The sequence below is a fragment of the Anastrepha obliqua genome, chromosome 3 (assembly GCF_027943255.1).
Source record: "Anastrepha obliqua isolate idAnaObli1 chromosome 3, idAnaObli1_1.0, whole genome shotgun sequence".
In the NCBI taxonomy this organism is placed as follows: Eukaryota; Metazoa; Arthropoda; class Insecta; order Diptera; family Tephritidae; genus Anastrepha; species Anastrepha obliqua.
Window position 1 is genome coordinate 55,099,807 of NC_072894.1, and position 21,473 is coordinate 55,121,279.

A 21,473-nucleotide genomic window follows, 5' to 3' on the forward strand; every position below is an offset into this window, starting at 1 on the left:
GTCAGTAAAATACCATTACTCACAAATAAATAGAGATAAATGGAGCAGATACATTGACGGGTACAAAAGTTTCAACGAAGAAGGATTAGCCATTAAATATCCATATAATTTTTCCAGAAATGAACTTATAAAATATACACGCTTAAGGCTCTGCCATACGCGACTAACGCACAAACATATTATGGAGAAAATACCACCGCCAACATGTCAACTTTGTCTAACCAGCGCACTAACTTTCGAACATTTAGTTTACAAATGTAGCTATATTAAGAATATGCAACTACAATTATTCAATGAAATATGTTTTCCCAAATTGTTAAAAAATGTTACCTCAGAAAACATTACCAATACCATATTGCTCTTAAAAAGATGTGGCATTTATTAAACTGTGTGACAAAAAAAAAAATTAAATATACTTTTATGGAGACCTAGCACAACTTATGGCTATAGAAAAACTAAACAAAATGGTATAGGAGAAATTTCCAATACACCCCCAAAATCTCATTTTATGGCCATAAAACCGTTTTTCAGTAGGTTGATGTGAAGAATCACTCCTAACTTCGCCAATTTCCATCCGATTTCGAATTTGTTTTTTTAGTTCAAAAGAACAAGAACAAGCCTTTTTGACAGTGTGTTGACAATTTTTCTGAAATGACAACTGACGAGACTGTAGACGGAAGTATTTGGAATTTTTTTTATTTTTTCTCTATTTTTTCAACTTTGACATAATTTTTACGATATTATCCGATATTGAGGATTTTTTTTAGTACACTACTGTTATAGTAAATTTAATTTTGCGTCGAATGAGTTATATTTGACTGTAATTGAATTAAAATTAAAAGAGTTGTTTGAGTTTTAAGATTTTATTTTTGTTTTTTACTAATTTGGTATGTAGGCATCGAAGCATGAAAATGATAACAAGTGTCATTATAAACACATAATATTTATTGGAGTATTGTGCAGTGCAGCATTGTACGGTATGGTACGGTGCGGTACGGTGGAGTACACAACGGAACTGGTTCCAAACTTAAAAATGCATTGGGAACGGCCCTTTGGAGTTTAGTATGGTACGGTACATTTGTCATTCTCTTCATCAGTTTTGCATACTTCTCTGTAAGAAATTCGATCATCATCATTCATCTGAAGTCGTCATCAACTAAATTCCATTGTTTAAATCGAGAAGCGAGCGTTTCAGATTGTCTTCCCGATAGAAGTAAATCACGAGAAAGATCCTGAAAATCTGAATTTGATACAATGTGTCGTTCTGAAGACTTAGAACCAGACGGAAAGTACTCTTCATCATCAGGTTTATTGTTATCAGTTTGATCATCATCAGCAATGAGTTGAAATTCCTTCAGTTCCTGCAGTTGAGTCAATCATATCGTCCAAGACTACGGGGTTCTTAACAGTTGCGACATCAGCATACTTTATGTGCTTTCGAGCTTTATAATGATGACCGTTTACGTCCGTTTTATAAAAATAACAATCATCTGGTTTATGATAAGGCTGATGATGCCACATCATCGGAGAATATTGAGAAATTCGATTTTTCTGGCAACGTTTTGATTTATATGTCTTGAATTTCAATGAAACAAACAATAAAACTTTGACGTTTTAATAAGGTTAAATTATAATAACAAACTTCTTTTGTTAATCAATGTACAGTGTGAACTTTGGTACACTTGTGACCTTTTCCATATTTCTATTGAAAAAAAATGTGCTATAATATGTCAGATATTTTCGTAAGTTCTAACCAGTTCTGTTGTATGCAGTATAGTGTACTCTTATGTATACATATATACTCCAATAAATATTACGTATCTATAATAACGCATCAAAACACGTCCTTATTCCCATTTAGCGTAAGTTATACCTACATACCAAATTAGTAAAAAAAAAAAAAAAAAAATCTTAAAACCCATACACCTCTATTAATTTTAATTCAATTACAGTCAAATATAGCTCATTCGACGCAAAATTAAATTTACTATAACAGTAGTGTACTAAAAAAAATCCTCAATAACGGATAATATCGTAAAAATTATGTCAATTTCAGTCTATTTGATTTTTAATGCAAATTTCGACTACTGCTCTATTGTGATTTTGATCGGCGAATAGCCTTCGCAGTTCTTCTAGTTCATTTTTCGCCCCACCAAATTTGTAGCGTTATCAGACCAAATAGTGCGTGGTTTGCCTCTAATGCTGATAAATCGTTTGAGTGCAGCAATGAACGATGACGTCGATAAATCTTGAACAAGTTCAAGATGACACGCTTTCGTTGAAAAACTAACAAAGATGCATAAGTAGCATTTCGCGAGTGGCCGGTTGCGCACCTCACATTTGTATTGGAGTGGTCCACAATAGTCAACACCAGTTGGTTTAAAAGGTCTAGATGGTCGCACACGGCCTGTTGAAAGTTGACCCATAATTTGCTGCACTACTCTGGGCTTAAGGCGGAAGCACCTCAAGCATTTATTAATGAATTTTGAAACTGTTTTGCGGCCACCAATAGGCCAAAACTCTGCGGTCCTGCATGCAATAGTTTACGATGATAGGATTCAATGAGTGTGTATGTGACTGGATGCTGCTTAAGTAGCAAAAGTGGATGTTTTGCCTCGAATTCTAAATCCGCGTAATGAACAAAACCGTCAATAAATGGATTGAGTGACAGTAAATGGTTGCAGGAAGGCAACTGTTTATTTTCTTTCAGTACTTTATATTCTGATGATCATGGATATGCCTGATCAGCAGCAGTGTACCACCCTTAATGTCGTCGACTGTGAGTGATCCAGCTGATGGTAAAGTTTGTTTTGATTTAATGTGGCAAAATTTGTAAACGTACGCAAACGCACGATGTAACTTGCTGAATGAATTTTGGAACTTGCAACCGTAAGTTGCATCCATTCGAGTTGAAGCAATTAAAACATGGCGCCGTCTTTCTGGAAGATTAGATAATAAATCCAATCCATTGGCCAAGCAATGCGCTGAATCAAATTGGAGGAATGAAGCGCCATTAGCCCAAAGGGTGTTATTTAGTAGTTCGTTTGGAGTGCAGCCGCACGAAAGAATATCCGCAGGATTCAGTTCGGTTGGAATGTGATGCCAGGTCATACCTGATGTAAGCGATTGTATTTTAGCCACGCGATTTGATACGAATATATTAAAATTACTGGGAGCAGATCGTAGCCACGACAATACAACCATTGAATCCGACCAAGAATGGCACTCATATGATAGCTGGCTATTTTCCAAAATATTTGAAACCAATTCCGCTAACAGCAACGCAGCAGAAAAGTCGAGTATCGGAACCGTGATCGACTTCAAAGGTGTAACTCTGTACTTGGAACATAGAAGATGTATTTTGTTGACGCCGTGCTTTTCAACGCGTGCATAAACACAAGCACCATAAGCGGTATAAACAAGCACTGGCTTCACAAAAGGCATGAATTTGAACGCGAATGAAAGTTGACCACACAAGTCCAACCAAATGGACTGTAGCGATTGCGGCACGCTTCCATCCCAAACCAGTTTTTCCTTCCATAAGGCTTACATGAAGATCTTCAACTTTGTGATAACTGGGGATATTAAGCCAAGTGGATCGTAGAACCGCGCCATGACTGAAAGAATAGATCGCTTTGTAATTTTCTGCGAATTCAAATTTGGTGTGAAACTGAAAAGAAAGTTGTCTGATATACGTTCCCATACAAGACCAAGTGCCTTTGTCACATCGGTACCATCATGATATTTTATGAATTTTTCGTAATTACTTTTGTCTTCATTTTTCAAAACATCAACTTCATTAGAACACCATTTTCGAATTGGAAAGCCTCCTCGTAGGAGTAGCTGTCTGATCTCTTGCTTGATTTGTATGACCTCCTCGATGGAATCACAACCAGATATCAAATCATCCACTTATAAATCTCTTCGAATGATTTTAGCGCCAACTGAAAATGATTCCTCCTCATCAAATGTAAGTTGATGCATAGCTCGAATAGCTAGGAAAGCAGCAGGTCTCGTTCCATATGTGACCGTGTTTAACTTGTATGTCTTGGTTTACTCTGATGGGTCGTCGCGCCAAAGAATGCACTGCAACTGGACATCAGGGCTATTCATTTTAACGTAGCGGTACATTTTATATATGTCGCCACATAGTGCAACTTTAAAATGTCTGAAGCGCAGCAAGATGTTAAAAAGTTTTGGCTGAATGATTGGCCCTAGCAACAAATCGTGTACCGAATACCCTGAAGTAGTTTTAGAAGACCCATCAAAAACCACACGCAGTCTTGTAGTTGTACTGTCTTGCTTTTTAACGCAGTGATGCGGTAAGTAGTAAACTGGTTTGTCTGCTTGAAATGATGCCACCGACATATGACCAAGGTCCTTATACTCCTACATAAATTCCGAATATAAAAATTTTGTGGATTCCTCGTTTTGGAGTTTTCTTTCTAGCGCCCTGAATCTACGTAAATCTCGATAATACGATTCACCAAGAGCATCAAGATCAGATTTAGGTGGTAGTCTAAGTGAGTAAGTCCCTTGAAGGCAAACGAAGAAAATTGAAACTGGTGAATGATGAGATCGAAGTTGAAGTTGATTTGCTAACCGGGTTGTAACGAAATTTAATTGAGACGCAGATTCTAAAATAGCGCGACAAGGAATTAATGTACCAGCACGATTTTTTACTAAAATAATGGCCGTTGCTAAGAGCACACAATTATTAGACATATTTTTCGAGGCTAACTGGCGATTGGTTAAAAAAAGAAGTGCAACCAGTAATGAAATGCTCTTTGGAATCACAAAAAATACAGAGTGGAGTGGGCTTGCCACCACCTACAGTAAAAAGTACGCTTGCTTTTGGTTTTTCTTGAGATACAATATTTTTCACCTGTTTGCTAGGTGCCTGTATGACCATAGCGTTTTCCAAATTCTCCATCATGCGGCATCTTTTTTCCAAAAACGTTAACATATCAATCCATGTAGGTAATTTGTGTGCAGATAAATTATCTTCCCATTTCTCGTGCGTTTCTCGATCAAGTTTACTTGTGATGAGGTGAATGAGTAAGCCATTATATATCTCTTCGGTAGTTGCTAAAGTTTGCAGCGCTCGAAGATGTGCATTTACTTGATCGCTTAATTTTCATAACCCATCTGATGCGCCTATTACCTTACTTTGTACCCCGAAAATAGCCTTTATGTGTGCCTGGAAATGAAGTAGTGTATTATCAAAACGTACTTTTAATAAATCTAAAGCTTTGTCATAATTCTCTTCACTGGGCTCGAGTGAGCGCACAGTGTCTAAAGCTGCATCACTGAGATTGGTGATCAAGTACTGCATTTTTTCTAATTTGGACGTCTCCACGTTTTTGTCTATTGCTGAAGTAAATGTGCTGAAAAACGATGGCCAGTCGAGATAGGAGCCACTAAAAACTGGAATTTTAAGCTCAGGTAGCCTGAATCGGCTTTGTAACTGCTGCGGTGTAATGTCGTCCCAGGAGAATTGTCGTAGTGTTGAAGAGTGTGCGCCAGATGACTTATGTTTTGTATTCAGCCAACGACTAATTTTTGCCTCTACCTCAATATACATCTTGGAGAGATTTTCGTCAGCATCAGACTCAAATTCCTTACGGTCCAATAGCCTAAGTGTTGATCGTGCTTTTTCGAAGTTTGCCTGCAAATATTCAGCATGTTTAAGTCGCGCAGAAAGTTCGGCCTCATCTAAGCTTTTTAGCATAGATGACTAGATGCGAAACTCTTTTTCTCGTGAGAGCGCTGAAAAATGTGCATTTTTTATAACATCCTTCAGTAATGCCACACCGAAAAAAATATTGAATGGGTATTTTTTGAACAAAAATTGGGAATTTTTAGTTTCCACACCCCCATTGAGGTTAGTATATAGTGCACGATTTCCTAGTAGCCTTATATCACCCGTATACACCTACATATAATAAAAATAAGCACAATCAGCATAAAATATACTTAAATAAGCTAAAAAATCAAAAATTGATATTTAAATGAAATTATTCAAATACAAATACAAAAGTAATATAATAATGATAAAGTAATGAATATGAAAATGTATAAATAAATACATAGAATATTGCAATTTAAGCATATTAAGTATGCTTGCGAAATATTTCAAACGCAAATTCAATTCCCTTGCTTACGCTTTTCAACCATAAAATATATATTTACAAATTTACAGACATAAACCAACACACAGTTTTCACAAGAGGAATTAATAGTAAAAGCCGAAAAGGATATAAAAAGCTTTGGTAAATTCTACAACTCCCTTCAAATTAAATTATTATGTTTCAATTAAATTAATTTTACGACAAAGAATTATAAACTTTCAATCGCGTAATTTCTCCATTAAGCAAAAACGAACTGTTTTCGTTAGTTATTTTTTGCGCGTTTTCTCTGGCAGCCCGCCATTTCGTCTATCACCTGTTCAAAATCCCATAACGTGTGAATGCTGCCACGTTTCGAAACGAGCTCATGGGCGCACTCTCTCTGACGGTGGCCGCCTAAATATACTATACTTATAGTTAAATAATAGCCCCCTTCGATTCACCATCCGTTAGTGAGAGTAGAATAAATGGAGCAACTGGCAAAAATAAGCACACGTTGGCTGCACAGGAAAAGAGCTGTCAAAAATCACATTTGTTTGGAAGCACTTAATGAGTATTAGTAAAACTGACTTCAGACACGGCTAATGGAGTTGCTTGCCTTTGTTTTTGTTTTTAGTCTATTTAAATAAAATATTCTAAACTTTAAAATTGCTAGAAACGTCATTTTGTCGGGACTTGGTATAAATAGGTATAGGTCATACTGATATGAAAGTTAAAACGGCTGAAATTGAATAGAAATAAGTATTTACCATTAAAAATCGTCATATAGTTCTAGAAAACACGTAAATCGTATCAAAATTGTTAAACAAGAAATTTGAAAACCCTAAAAATGACACTCCCGAAAAATGCGCAGCAGAACCGTCATACGGAAATCACTTGTATAGCTTTGATCTAAAGGAGTGTCGTTCAAAAGTTCAACCATTATTTTCTGCAGAAAGCCTAAATAGGCCTGTTCATGGGTTTGGTAAAACAACATACCAACAACAATCTGCAAGTAACCAATCCGTTAGTTTACTGATCCGTGTTTATTGAGACCTTTATGCTTCTTTTGGTCCAAACTATACTTTACCTTCTTAAATATTTTATATTTTTTGGACCCCGTTTAATTTTCTTTGCGTTCAGTTTATAGACGAATAAACCAGTCATGTGATTGCAATACTACAGGGTGGGCCATATAGCATTTGCTTTTTGAACCACCTATTTTTTTGAGAATGGTAACACAAATGACATGTCAAATGTGTTCATAATTTACTTAAAGGTTTGACATTTACGAAATGGGACGCTATATGCTTGAACAAAATTGGGAAATATTGAAAACCTATTCCCAAAGTGGTGAGTTTTCTTCTTCCGCGGTTATAGTAAATGGCGAGCGTTACCGTCACATGCTTAACGAGTTTTTGTTTCCAAAAATTGAAGAGGATGGCATGGACGACATTTGGTTTCAACAGGACGGGGCAACTTGTCACACTGCCAAAGTTACACTCGAACTTTTGGCTACCGTTTTTGAAAACCGAATAATCAGCCGAAATTCCGATATCAATTGGCCGCCTCGGAGCTGTGATTTAAGCCCGTTGGACTATTTTTTGTGGGGAGCCATCCAGAGACGATTGATGCTTTAAAACACGAAATCGAAGTTGCCATTTATGAAATTGGAGCCCAAACAATCGCAAATGTGCTTAAAAATTGGGTTGATCGAATGGCCTAGTGTAAAGCCAGTCGTGGCAGTCATTTGAACGATATTATTTTTCATTCATAAATGACAATGTTCAATCTTTGAAATAAAAAAAAGTTTGAAAAAATATTGATTCGTTTTTTTTATAGCCGATTCAAAAAGCAAATTTTACATGGCGCACCCTATATTTATGATCTGTTTTAGTTCACACTCGAAATATATTTTAACTACAATACTTAAAAATTAATGGTAACAAAGTGATCAGAAAAATATATAATTTTGCGAAAAGCAGAGCTAGGGATCAGAAAAGAGATCAGACACTTGTTTCTATGGGTTTTTACCCTAAATTTTCCCAAGCCATTACGTGAGGCACACTTTCGGAATCGTGTTCAGCGCACATTCTAAAACCAATCTGATATAGGTACTTGTAGACCCGTGTTATTTTTGCACTTACATAAGACATAATTTGAAATGCTTTACTCCGAAGATTTAGCAAGCAAACAATATTCCATAGATCCAGATAAGAAAGATCGAGTTCATGTTGTTTTAGGATACAAGGAGCTCCATCAACTATTTGTGGTATGCGCCTTGATGTTTTTCAATAAATGGAGGGGCCTACAGTTATATGCCACCTCCGAACGGTTGTTGGTGTTTTTATGAGAAACTCTTTCATTTCAGAAATATGTACACTCAATATAAAACACTTTTTTTTATCATGCCGCAGGTTTCGAACCTGTGCACTACCCAAGGGTAATCGGTCGCAAAACATTTAAGTAAGGCAGCAAATATGTTGGATCAAGTTGTGCTATGCTTTGCTGTCGGAGCCCCGGTTAAAATCTATGCAAATTTCATTTCATGCCTATTAAATCGTAACTCATGATATTTTGGGTTAGACATCCAATTTTTTTTACCTATTTGTTTTGAATACCTCTTTTACTAAATGAAAAACAAAAATGCTTTTGAGTGATGAAAATCTTTATTTCGACCTATTCGCGCTCCGTGGCGTGTCTGTTTATATATTGAAGCTGCCCAGTTCATAAGTTTTGATTTACAATGCCATTTGGAGCTGTTATTAACAAGCAAAAACTAAAAATAAGAGTACAAATATTGACAATAGTATAACATAATGTATGTGCAATAGTATGTGTATTCATTTCGTGGTCTAAGTGACGTCGCTGTTCCTATGTGCGATGCGATTGCCAAACCTAGCCAATGTGGAAAAGCAAAGAAATAATTTGTAAAATGTTTTTTTAAATCCGTAAAAAGTAAGAAGCTCATTCTTATAATAGACTAGTGGCTCGCAACAGCCACACATTTAACCCAATTTATATTTATGTTATGCAACTTTATCCCGCTTTTTAACTCGGCAAGTAGTTGATGATTAGTTTACTAATGCTCGCATCCGGTTCACGCCACTACAAATGGAATTCAAATCGACTTAGGGCATTACTGCTAACACTTGTAAGTCTTACTCCAGATCTTGACATTTTCTTTGCTTGCGCTCTTATTCTTGATTTGTTGACTTTTGTCCGTGTCAACCATATTCCTTCCTCACATTGTTCTGGTTGTGATAAAAGTTATTTGTACAATTTAAGTTTAACACTAAAAGGAAAGCCGTATTGTCATTGTATTGTCATTGTATTGTCATTGTGTGCGTGCTGGAAAATTTATCCGCCTATATTAACTTAACATTTTTCTCGCTATTTACAGGAACAATAAACTTCGGTATAGATAAGACACACATATGTATATGTTTCTATGGCGAAAAGGAGAAACTTTGGACGTATTCTTTAGCCACATTTCATTATAAAACAGAAATAAAAGGAAACTACTTCTAAGTTTTATTTTATTGCTTTTTTTTGTTTGTTTTTTTTGAGAAACTCATAAATAATTGATACGAGTAAATGTCTTCTAAGAGGCAAAGAATAATATCTCCAAAGTGTGTTTCATTTTCAATTATATAAGTAAATGCATTTGTAAATGCATATCTATGATATTTTTATATTGTTTAATATAAGTTTTGAAATAATATAAAGTAAATCTAAATAAGCTTAAGTATTTCAGTACCAAAATATCAAGCCAAAACTGGAGGTGTGCTTATAACCAAATAAAACATCTGCTGCATTCCTCGAAATGTGAGTGTTCTACACGCCACAAACCATCGATAAAAAAAGTTTTGCTAGTGCAAATGTACAAGATATGATAAGTAATGGGTTGGGGAAAAAGTTCGTAGCGTTTTTACCGAACTACTATCACTACTTACTATTTAAACAAAAACCAATAATTGTTTCAATAAGTGAATCAATTATATATTCGGCGTTGCTGTTTACCACCTCTTCCCATCTCTCGACCAATTTGTTGATGCCGTTCCGCCAAAAATCGATTGGTCTGGTTTCAAAAAAGTTGTTGAGCCTGTATATAGATAGGGAGCTGAAAAGATGGTAATCGGTTGGTGCAAGGTCTGGAGAATACGGTGGATGCTGAAGGGTCACCCATTCGAGCTTTTGGAGTGCGACTTTGACGACTTGTGCAACATGGGGCCTGGCGTTGTCGTGAAGGAGTATGGCTTGACCATGTCGATCAAGTATTTTCAGTCGAATAACTTCATTCATTTGGATTAGCTGGGCAATGTAGAGCGCCTTGTTGCCTGTGGAGTTCTTTTCGAGCATTTCCCAGTGCAGCATACCCTCCCAGTCCCACCAAACACATATCATGATCTTCTTTGGATGAAGATCCGACTTGACTTTCGGCTTTGGCGTATCTCCTGGGGCCACCCACTCCCATATCCCGGGGCGATTTGGTACAAAAAGTGCTGTTTATGACCGCGTGTTGCTCGATGGCGGGCGAGATGCTGAGAAGCAATTTGAAGGCGGCTTTCTTTTTTTTTCGTTGAGTTCGTGAGGCAGCCATGCTCCCATTTTTTCGGTAAATCTCATTGAATGAAGATGATTGATATTCGTTTTATCATCGCAGTTAGTTTTTTTCCGCCAATTCACGACTGGTTTGGCGAATGTGCCCCTTCAAAAGTAATTGAGACGTTTTTCATCGATTTCAGACGTTCTTTAAGAATTCAAAGGTAAGGGATAAAAATCGATTTTTTTTTTTTTTTGCATTTTATTTTAGTAAAACATTTCAAAAATACCGTGTTAAAATTTTAAGTCAATCCGAGCAAAACTTTTTAAGTTATAGAGCATAAAGCCGAGCCGCCTCAAACATCTGCCGAGACGCAGCAGTTGCGCGCGTAGTCCGTTACAAACTTTAAACGCGGTTTTCTCGAACCTTTTTTTTTAAAGTGCGTAGTCATTGGCATTTGAAAACTACTCAACCGATCCTTTTGAAATTTTGCACACATATTTTACATATAAAAAACCTCCTCCCAACGTTTTTTTTTCGCCATTTTTTTTTTTATATTAAGGTGGTTTTACACCTACAAAATGGCGGCATTTTTTCGTCAAAAATCACTTTTTACTTCAAACGACTACCAAATGGCTGAAAATGAAAATGAATCGTCAAAATAAACGTTGGGGGGGAGTTTAACTCATACTTTAACTAAATTATTCGATTTTTTTGATTTCAGATGATTCTACGCTGAGATATGCTGACTACTGCAAAATGTATTTTTGAAAAGACGCCTACGTAAATGTGCTCTCATTCGCTCATTTTGCAATATTTTTACATGAAAATTTTATCAAATATTCTTGAAATGTTGCTTTATAATATGCAATAACTTTTAATGAACTGACTTGAACCGTTTCGCTACAATAAATTCATGAAAAAAGTGTTTTTTTTAGCGTTTATCCCTATAAATCCACCAAATTAATCTACCCGTTCACATATGGAAGATTACCTGCAAAATTGACAATCAGCTGTCATTACTGCTTTAAGAGGTTTTTCTTCATATAAATTATTTTGGTGGAATATTTCGTTGTTTTTGGTATCTTTAATTAGTATAACCGATATGAAGAAAATACAAGGAGAAGGAAAGCTAATTTAATTGCGCAATTGGCTGCTAATAATAAACAGTTGAAGGAAATCCGTATGCGACGTTTACTACTGAGGTTGCAAAAAATTATGGCAGCAATACGCATGCGAAATTCAATATTACATTGTAAATATAATAAGCAGGAACAGGTCAAAGTGTTTATGGACACACGTAAGTAATTGTGTTTGTTTTTGTTTTTATTACTGAATATAATAAGTAACGCGTGTCTGTGTATTCAAGGTGAGGCATGGCAAATTCTGGGAACTAGACATTCCTTGCAGCACGGACCAGTTAAGGAGTGCTTTAGGATGAGCCGGGACTCCTTTGCCTTTTTATGTAACGAAGTCATGTCCATTGCAAAAACTGCTACAACGTATAGGAAATTCATCCCTTTAGATAAATGTGTCGCAATTGCTTTATATGCGCTTGGTTCTTCAGCTGAATACAGGACGATCGGCAAACTGTTCGGAGTATCAAAAGGAAGCATATGCAATATTTTACAGGATTTTTGTTCAGCGGTCTGGGTTAAGCTCGCTCCTAAGTATTTACCCAGTAGATGTTATTAAAGAAAATTCTTCAAAGCCCTCTTCTCAGCGAGAATACATCATTAACAATAAACGGATCCAAAGTCAAACAAATTTTGAATTCGTAAATCAACAGGAGCAACCAGAACCTACGTACTATACTCAAGACCACAACGTCAGCGCAGAACAAATTCGAGAATCAATCGCTTCGTTTTTATCTTCCTTTTAAATATCATTTATTTCACATTTTTCTTTTTAAATTCATTTTTTTATTACTAAATTAATTAAACCTACTTAAAGTACTAACAATTGCTTCTGTAAACTTAAAATTCGTATTCTGTAAACTTAAAATAAAAATAATTCATTTATCACATTTTTTTTTAAATTTTTCTTTTAAAATCTTTAGTTTTTTTTTTTGTGTGGTTTTCGTAAATTTCTATTCATTTGGGTAGCGATAGAAAATTCCCCTACCTATTTTGCTTCAAGACTCCTAAAATTTTTTCGGGAATACCATTGCGTTCCCTCTCAATTTGCAGGGATTCTCTACTATCTTCTTTCAGTTCTTGAATTTCTCGGGCAATCGTTTGGTTGGCCGCCCGAAATTATTCCAAAAATTCATATTGGAAATTTTCGTTATCTTTTCTGCGTTTTTTCGGAGGTTGCGAAGACAATTCCAATGCAAATTCCACCGAAGGTGCTTGTGTTTGAGAAAAGCTGCTGCATTCGTCCTCTGCCTCAATTTGAAGGGTATCCCCTTTATTAAATAATACATAAAAAACAATTAATACACGCATGAGATTTTAAAGCTGCACCGTACTAACCTACACTTCTTCTACAATTGCTTCTAGGTTAAAATACTTGTATCCGCCAAGGATATGGTGCACTTTATTGTAGTACTCCCACGCAGATGGGGTACCGCCCGAAGGCCCAACAACTTCTTCTCATCTCCGTAAAACAAAAACACTATTTTTAAATTGCATACTAACAATTGCTATTGAACAAAATTACCTATATTTATTTGTTAAATTGTGTATTTTAACCTTTATTTCTCTTGACGAGAACACAAAGCCTTTTGTCGCCATTTCCACGGCCATGTCTGCATATACAAGCGTATTTTTTTTGCAGCCTCGTAGTTGCAGAAGCTTCTCCTCCCACAACTCCAAAAGAAACTCGACCGCCTCTCTATACCAATGTGATCGCTTTTTCCTATAAAATGAATCCATAATTAATAATATTTAACAAAAATTTTATTACAATTATATTTACAGACCTGTTTTCTTTTCCTTGTATTTAGCTCAAGCTGTGTAGAGGCTGTATCACTTCTCCTTAATTCTTCTCATGCCACTTATCGTACCGAAGAGCCAACGAAATCGGCAAATTGGCTTTCGCTTCTATAAATATATATCTATTTATGTACATTATCATGTGCTTACGTACTTGTGTTTATAGATATTAATGTATTTACATTGAATTTTTACAGAATTATTTTTAGTTCACCCAAATCCATCCAGGCTACTGTGACTTTACTGGAAAATTTACATCTCATTACTGAGAAGACGGCACCTAAGGATGTTACCACCGACATTATTCCAATGCTGTTCTTTGCTTTCGAAAGCTCAATAATAAAAGTGCAGGTGGGCGCCTAGATTATTAGCGATGAATCCAAGGTTGAACTTTATATATTATAATGATTATGATTTGATTTATGTTTATATTTTCTAATAAGAACTCAATGCCATAATGTGTGAGCGAGTCCTTGAAAATTTTAATTCGCGTATGGCAGTCTGTAGGCGGTGGTTAAGTGATGTAATTTTTCACATATAAAGGGTGATCAATTTAGAGATTTCGGATTTTAAATCAAAATAAAACAACGAAAATTCAAATTGATTTTTGGTTGCAATTGCGACGTAATCCGGCCATCTGTAAACACCAATTTTGAATGACTTCCGACTCGCTGGAGGACTTCGGTCGATACCTCGTGAATAACTTTAGTAATGTTGACTTCCAATGCCTCAATAGAAGCTGGTTTATCTACAAAGCATTTAGACTTTACATAACCCTAAATATAGAAATCCAAATGTGTGATATCACACGATCTTGGTAACTAATCCACTGGTCCGCGACGAGAGATGAATTGCTCATCGAAACGACGACGCAGTAAATCCATTGTTTTACGGGCTGTATGGCAAGTAGCGCTATTTTTTTGGAACCCAATGTTGTGAAAATCACGGGCTTCAATTTCCGGCATCAAAAAATCGTTTATCATCAGTGCGATAGCATTTGCCATTCACTGCCTCGCTTTTGAAGAAATATGCACCGATGGTTCCTCCTCTAGCCCATAGGACGTGTTTCCTATTGGAAAAAGTACCTTGAATCTGATCACGCTTTACCTGATTGTTAAGAGCCGTATTTTGAATAAAAAATATATTAGTAAAACTTGAAAGAATCTAAATTTGTAGATGCTTAATTTTACAATAAAACAACATCTAGGTCCGCCTTTTCTTTAAAAAAAATTAAATCAGTTCTTTGTATTCAATTCAAGTCTATGATTATTTGGCATTCTCAGGCAGCCTTATGATTCCACGCCAGTAGAACTTCTACGACATTGCGATTTAGATCATCATCATTAAGAAATGTATTAATTATAAAGGGCAGTTAAATTTTAAGGGCCGATGTTGAATATGAATCACACCTAAACGTCAGTTTTTTTCTGCATTTCGTTTGAGATTTTTCAATTTCAGACTAACTCAATTTAAACCATGGAAAGATACACAATCGAGCAATGCGCTAAAGTCATTCAGGCTTATTATGAAAACGGGCGTTCAAATCAAAATGCATATCGAAGACAATCATCTTCAGTGATGAGGCACATTTTCACCTCAGTGGATTCGTCAATAAGCAGAATTGCCGCATTTGGGCGAATGATAATCCAAGAGTGATTGCCGAAAAACCAATGCACCCACAAAGAGTGACTGTTTGGTGCGGTTTATGGGCCGTATTTTTTCCAAAATGAGGCCGGTCAGGCAGTTACTGTGAATAGTGTTCGCTATCGTGAGATGATAACGAACTTTCTATGGCCCGAATTGGAAGATATGGATGTGGACGATATGTGGTTTCAACAGGACGATGCCACTTGTCACACAGCTAACGAAACAATGGCTCTTTTGCGCGAAAAATTTGATGGCCGAATAATCTCACGTCGTGGCGATGTCAATTGGCCGCCAAGATCATGTGATTTGACACTGTTCGACTTCTTTTTTTGGGGTTATTTGAAAGAAAAGGTGTACGTCGATAAGCCAGCAACAATTCAAGAGCTAAAATGAGATAATTCGGCACATTAACGGCATAAAACCTCAATTATGCTTCAGCGTTATCGAAAATTTGGACCATCGGATGGAGGTATGCCGCCGAGGTCGTGGCGGCCATTTGTTCCAATTTTGTTCCATACGTAATTGAGCCATATCAATATTATCAAAATAAAGAGAAGTGACAATAATTTCCAAAAAAAATTGTATTTGTTTCAAAACAACACCGGCCCTTAAAACTTAACCACCCTTTATTAAGAATTGCCAGGAAAGTAACAACCAATTGGAACACTCTCATGGCTCAGACTGCTTCAGGTTCTAAAAGGACATTTCACCAGCCGGCCTCTTAACCTCTGAAGACCAATTCAGTAAACAAACTTTAAATTTATGTAGCGTCACTAGAAATTCAAAGCATTTATTTTATTGTGTCGCATCCTTCGAGTTTAAATAAAAGTAGAGAGGAATTATATTTGCTTGAAATTTCAAATTGTCACATTTCACTTAGGAGAGAAAAAACCCCAAAAGAAAAGAAAACTAAATTTAGAAAAACTAATCACATAACATTTTTGATAGACATACAACTTTTTCAAAAAGAGGAAAAAAAGTTATAAAAATTAGCAATATTTTGACTTATGACAGGAAATTGAGAAAACAACGCTTATTGTTAGAAATAAATTTAGGTATAGGATTGCCTTGATTTCGTTGTATAAAGATCATTCCGCTATTCCAATTTTATACCACTTTTCTCAGCACGACCGACCACATAGAATGATATTTTTAAAATGTGTGAAATCTCCTTTTACTTTTCTATACAAAAAAACCTTTAATTTATTTTTTGAACCACCTCCACACGCAGAGAGCTGCCGTTGTTGCAGTTACAAACGTATTCGACAACATTGAAGATGTCTCTATAAGACGTATGGTTGTGCCAAAGGTAAAATCGGTGTTTGAAAAAAATATTGCCGATCGAAAAATTGTGCAAAATGTTCTCATCTGCATTGAAGGGCTGATGGATAAACTGGAGCGAGCTCAGGTGAATAATACTTGCATATAAATATGTAAATTTACATTTATACTTACACTAAGCAGCCTGTCTGGTAAGTTCTAAATATGTAAGCAAATGCGTATATGCAAATGATTGTAAGTCGTAGGTAGAGCAGAAAATGCACACTCGCGGTACTCTCGCATAAATACCCGCATATGTAAATGGAAATGTATAGGTGCTTGTATGTATTTGTAGTCTGCAGCATTCATACCTACGAAAAATGTTATCCACCTCACAATCACTTTTCTGTTATTTATGTATATGCCGAATCGTTTCCTTCAATATCAATATTGCTGCAAAAGGTTATGAAAGAAGTCTTGCAGCTGCTTGGTGATGTTCGCATACCGGATCCGGATATTGTGATGCATACAGTTCGTAAGTATTTAACAAAATAACAGTATAAGCAACACATAAACATATGTATATATGTATGTGCATAGTATATATGGTTCCTTTAAAGATTTTACGGGATATAGTATCTACATGTATATTATTATAGGACGTTTCATACCTTGTGTTCACACAAGACAATGCTCCAGACACTTGAAAATAGGTATTGGCTGTCAAAAAAGAGAAAAAATGTTTGTGTAAAAACGTGAGAATGTGTTGCTACTGTGTTTTCGAAACTGTCTCATGTAAACGTCAAGAAACTTAAACACATTAATTCTCGATGCAGAGTTACACTATTAAGCTAGAATTAAAAAAGATCCAGTGGAATCTGGCCGACAGTTACTGCGGCTAAAGCTATTATTGGTTAGTTGTCTCCAAATAATTGTAAAGGGTTTTCCAATAACAGGTGTTATTGGTGAATGGATTGTTTTATCGAGATGTGATTAACCATTTTTTATGGCCGGAATTGGATGGTATTGATCTGGACAACGTTTATTTTCAACAAGACGGCGCTACGTGCCACACAAGTAACGAAACCATTGATCTTTTACGGGAAAAGTTTCCGGAACGTGTTCTCTCTCGAAGAGGTGATCATAATCTCAAAGATGGAATTCGTGAGGCTATCGAGGACATAGGGCAGCCACTTTGCAATTCGGTTATAGAAAATTTCATGAAAAGGATATTGTCCTGTAAGCGTGATCGTGGTGGTCATTTGCCTGATGTTATTTTCCTCTATTAACGGCATACCTTCCTCTTTATATATTAATGAAAGAAACATCCGATCATATATATAATATAAAAAAATAGCATTTTTCTTTGAATATCAAAGCAACACCTCTTATTGGAAACCCCTATATTTATAGTTTCTTTTTTAGTTAGAAGTTGCTGGAACTATTGCAAAGTTTTTCTTCTAGCGAAATCATAAACAGTTTCAAACTATCTAGCCCGGCTTCTGACAATGCACGTATTTTTCTTCTTCTGATTGGTGCGATAACCGCTTACTCTATTTTGGCCGAGTATAATAAAGCGCGTCAGTCATTCTTTCTTGCTAACCGCTGCCAGTTGGACGCACCACCTGATCTTTCCTACGTAGAAGGGGCCTTCGTCCTCCTCTGCTACCACTAGCTGGTACCACACCGAATACTTTCAGAGCCGGAGTGTTTTCATTCAAACGACATAACAAACCAACAAATCCGCTGATATAGCAAAAAAGTGAAAGCCAAGATGTCTGCATCTTACCCTAGCGAGAGCAGAGTACCTGAAGAGAAGGTGCTGAGATGATTCAACCTCATCCTCCATACAGCTTCTGTAGAAAAAACTTGAAGCAACCCCACCACATGGACCTTATTGAACAATGGCCGGTAAAGATGCCCAGAAAACTCGAGAGCTGCGGCTTGCTTTGTTAACCTTAGCCTCCGATCTGTTTGTGGCCAGAAGGATCCGTCGACTTTTTACCCGTTCGGGCAATAACCTAGCGCTCGCTGAGTTGACGGAAGCCTCTCTTTCCAGGAACAGGTCACAGGTTCTCAGGTTAACCCCTTTACTCTCATTTCGTGATGAAACCGTCTCAATGGTCCCCTGCTAACTAACTCATCAGCCCTATAATTTCCATCTATGATACTATGACCGTCTATGAACCTAATATCAAAGTACCTACTCTGATGCAGTCGAGAGGGAATTCACTAGCTCCGAACGCACAGCAATCCCTAATTGCTGCTTGGCTGTCGGAATCAATATTTACTTCCCTTACCGTAGTTACAGAAGTAAGCCATTATTCCGCTGCTCCTTTAATTGCGCTACCTCCGGTTGGAAAACACTACTGTGGTCCGGTAGCCTAAATTTGAACTTGAAGGCAGTTACATTTCGAAAATTCTGTGAAAAAAATACTTGAACTCGTACACTAATTTAATTTAAGCTAATATCTATTTGACGATCTTAGAGAAAATTGCCAAATATGAGACTATACTAGTAATTGACACAGCAAGGAGAGCTTTGGTTGTTGTAACTGCCATTTTCTATTTTTGTTCTAATCCCATTGAAATGTTGGCGCTTTTAAAACATTTATGCTAACTCTTGTGTATGCATTAACAAGTGAATAATAAAATATGAAAATGAATACGTGCTTGAAATATTTTGTATTTAATAACAAATAACTACGTTTCAATTGCTTGCAGATATTTATCACAAAATGGTTGCCGATAAAACGTATGGGCTGACGGTGGAAACGATGGCGATACACGTGCTTCCTTTACTAATACCGCACACCGTTAATCCCGGCTTAAATCTCGAACAATATTGCATGCTGGTCGAGGTAAAATATATTTTTGCGCAAACATTTTAGCCTTGAATAGTATTTACTCCCGTGTTTATGCATTTTATATAATATTGCATGGCGTTCAACGCAGTAGTAAAAATTTGTGATGAAAAAAGTATATCAGAAGCAAATGCAAAGCTATTACGCAAACACCATCTGGCAGATTGCGTTCAAAGTTGTTTTGATAATTTTTGATGTTATAATTTTTAAAAACTTTATTATATACGGCAACCAGATAAGATCGATAGGAGAAGAAATTAAAATAAAGCAAACATATAAAATTGACACTGGCTTTATTTTGAAGCTATGATACAAGCAGCGTCAAGGAAATGACCGCTTCGGCTTCGTTGGTAGTACTTCAAGCGGTCGATCCAATTTTTGATAGCTCAGTCCAATATTTGCAGTGTTATTTCGGCAATAACGTTTTGAACGTTGGCCATGATCTTATTGAGAGTATTTCTGTTGTCAGTGTATAGTGAAGACTTGAAGTACAACCAGAGAAAATATTCGTGCGATCTCAAATCGTATGATTGCGATGGCCAATCGATGAACGCTCGCCATGAGATAACCGAGTATTCAAATTTCTCCTTGACAACTTCGAGTGTTACGAAATGACCATTAACGGTAACGGTGTCGCCTTCCTCATTTCGAAAGAAATAAGGACCAAACAGGCAGTCCTTATAAATACATTAATGCTTGAAGGAACACTGGTATATTATTCTCGCTCTAATAGCGCCAATGTTAACATAACCGCCTAAGCCGAAAATAGGCCTCCTCAGAAGAATAGTTTTAAATTATATTTAGGTATTTGCAACTGAGCCGGAATTTCGACCATATTTTTTAATAGTTTCTTTGAGTCCGGTAAGGGTGAAACGACGCTTAGTAATACGATTGGATATACTGGATCTTTTGACAGCAATTGGCAGAACTATTACTACTATATAGTCGCTTTGTGTTATATTATTATCACTAGAAACTGTGAGGACTAAACTCGGTAGATTGAGCTTCTTCTTCTTGATTGGCCTTCCCCTTCCGCTGCTACCACCAGCTGGTACCACATCGAATACTTTCAGAGCCGGGGTCTTTGTATACATTCAGATGATATGACCCAGCCTACGAAGCCGTTGGATCTATATTCGCACGTTATACACGTCATCGGATATTGTCATCGTCTACGTTTCTGCGCCATAAATTAGTACGGAAATGATGAGAGTCTTCTAGAGTGTTACATTTGTTCGTCGAGAGAGGACTTTACTGTTCAATAGCCTACTTAGTCCAAAGTAGCACTTATTGGCAAGAGAGATTCTACGTCGGATTTCAAGGCTGACATTGTTATCGATGTTAGTGCTGGTTCCTAGATAAACGATGTCTCTCACAACCTCGAAATCGTAACTGTCAACTGTGACGAGGGTGCCAACATGCGAGAGCGCGGGCTGTCTGTTTGATGACTGAAGGTATGTACTTCGTTTTGTCCTCGTTCACCACCAGCCCCATTCGATTTGCTTCTTTATCCATATTGGAACAGGTAGAACTAACAGCGCGTTTGTTAAGGCCGATGATATGAATATCATCGACGTACGCAACAATTGTACGCTCTTATATAAAATTGTGCCTGAGCGATTAAGTTCTGCGGCTCGCACGATCTTTTCTAGCATCAGTTTAAAGGAGTGATACGACTGAGGGTCACCCTGTCCCAAACCTCGTTTGGTATCAAACGGCGCACAGAGGGCCTTCTTACGGCGCTGCTGGTATTGAGCAACGTAATTTTGCATAGCCGTATTAGTTTTGCCTCGATACCAAATTTAGACATCGCGGCATATAGGCAACTCCTTTTTATCCTGTCGAATGCAGCTTTAAAATCGTGAAAGAGATGATGTGTGTTGATTCTTCTTTCATGGGTCTTTTCCACAACTTGGCGTATTGTGAATATTTGGCCGCTTGTAGATTTTCCAGCTTTAAAACCACACTGATAAGGTCCAATCAATTGGTTGATGATGGGTTTCAGCATTTCGCACAATACGCTCGCTAGAACCTTATGGGCTATAGTTAGAAGACCGATCCCCCTGAAGTGGCCGCCGAAGCCGAATGGGTTGGTTAAAGCCGGTAATCACAC

General features: G+C 36.8%; 1 pseudogene; it reads left to right on the forward strand.

Moving 5' to 3' along the window:
* LOC129242009 (uncharacterized) overlaps nt 1–21,473 on the forward strand; it is a 114,021-nt pseudogene that overhangs the window by 66,535 nt on the left and 26,013 nt on the right.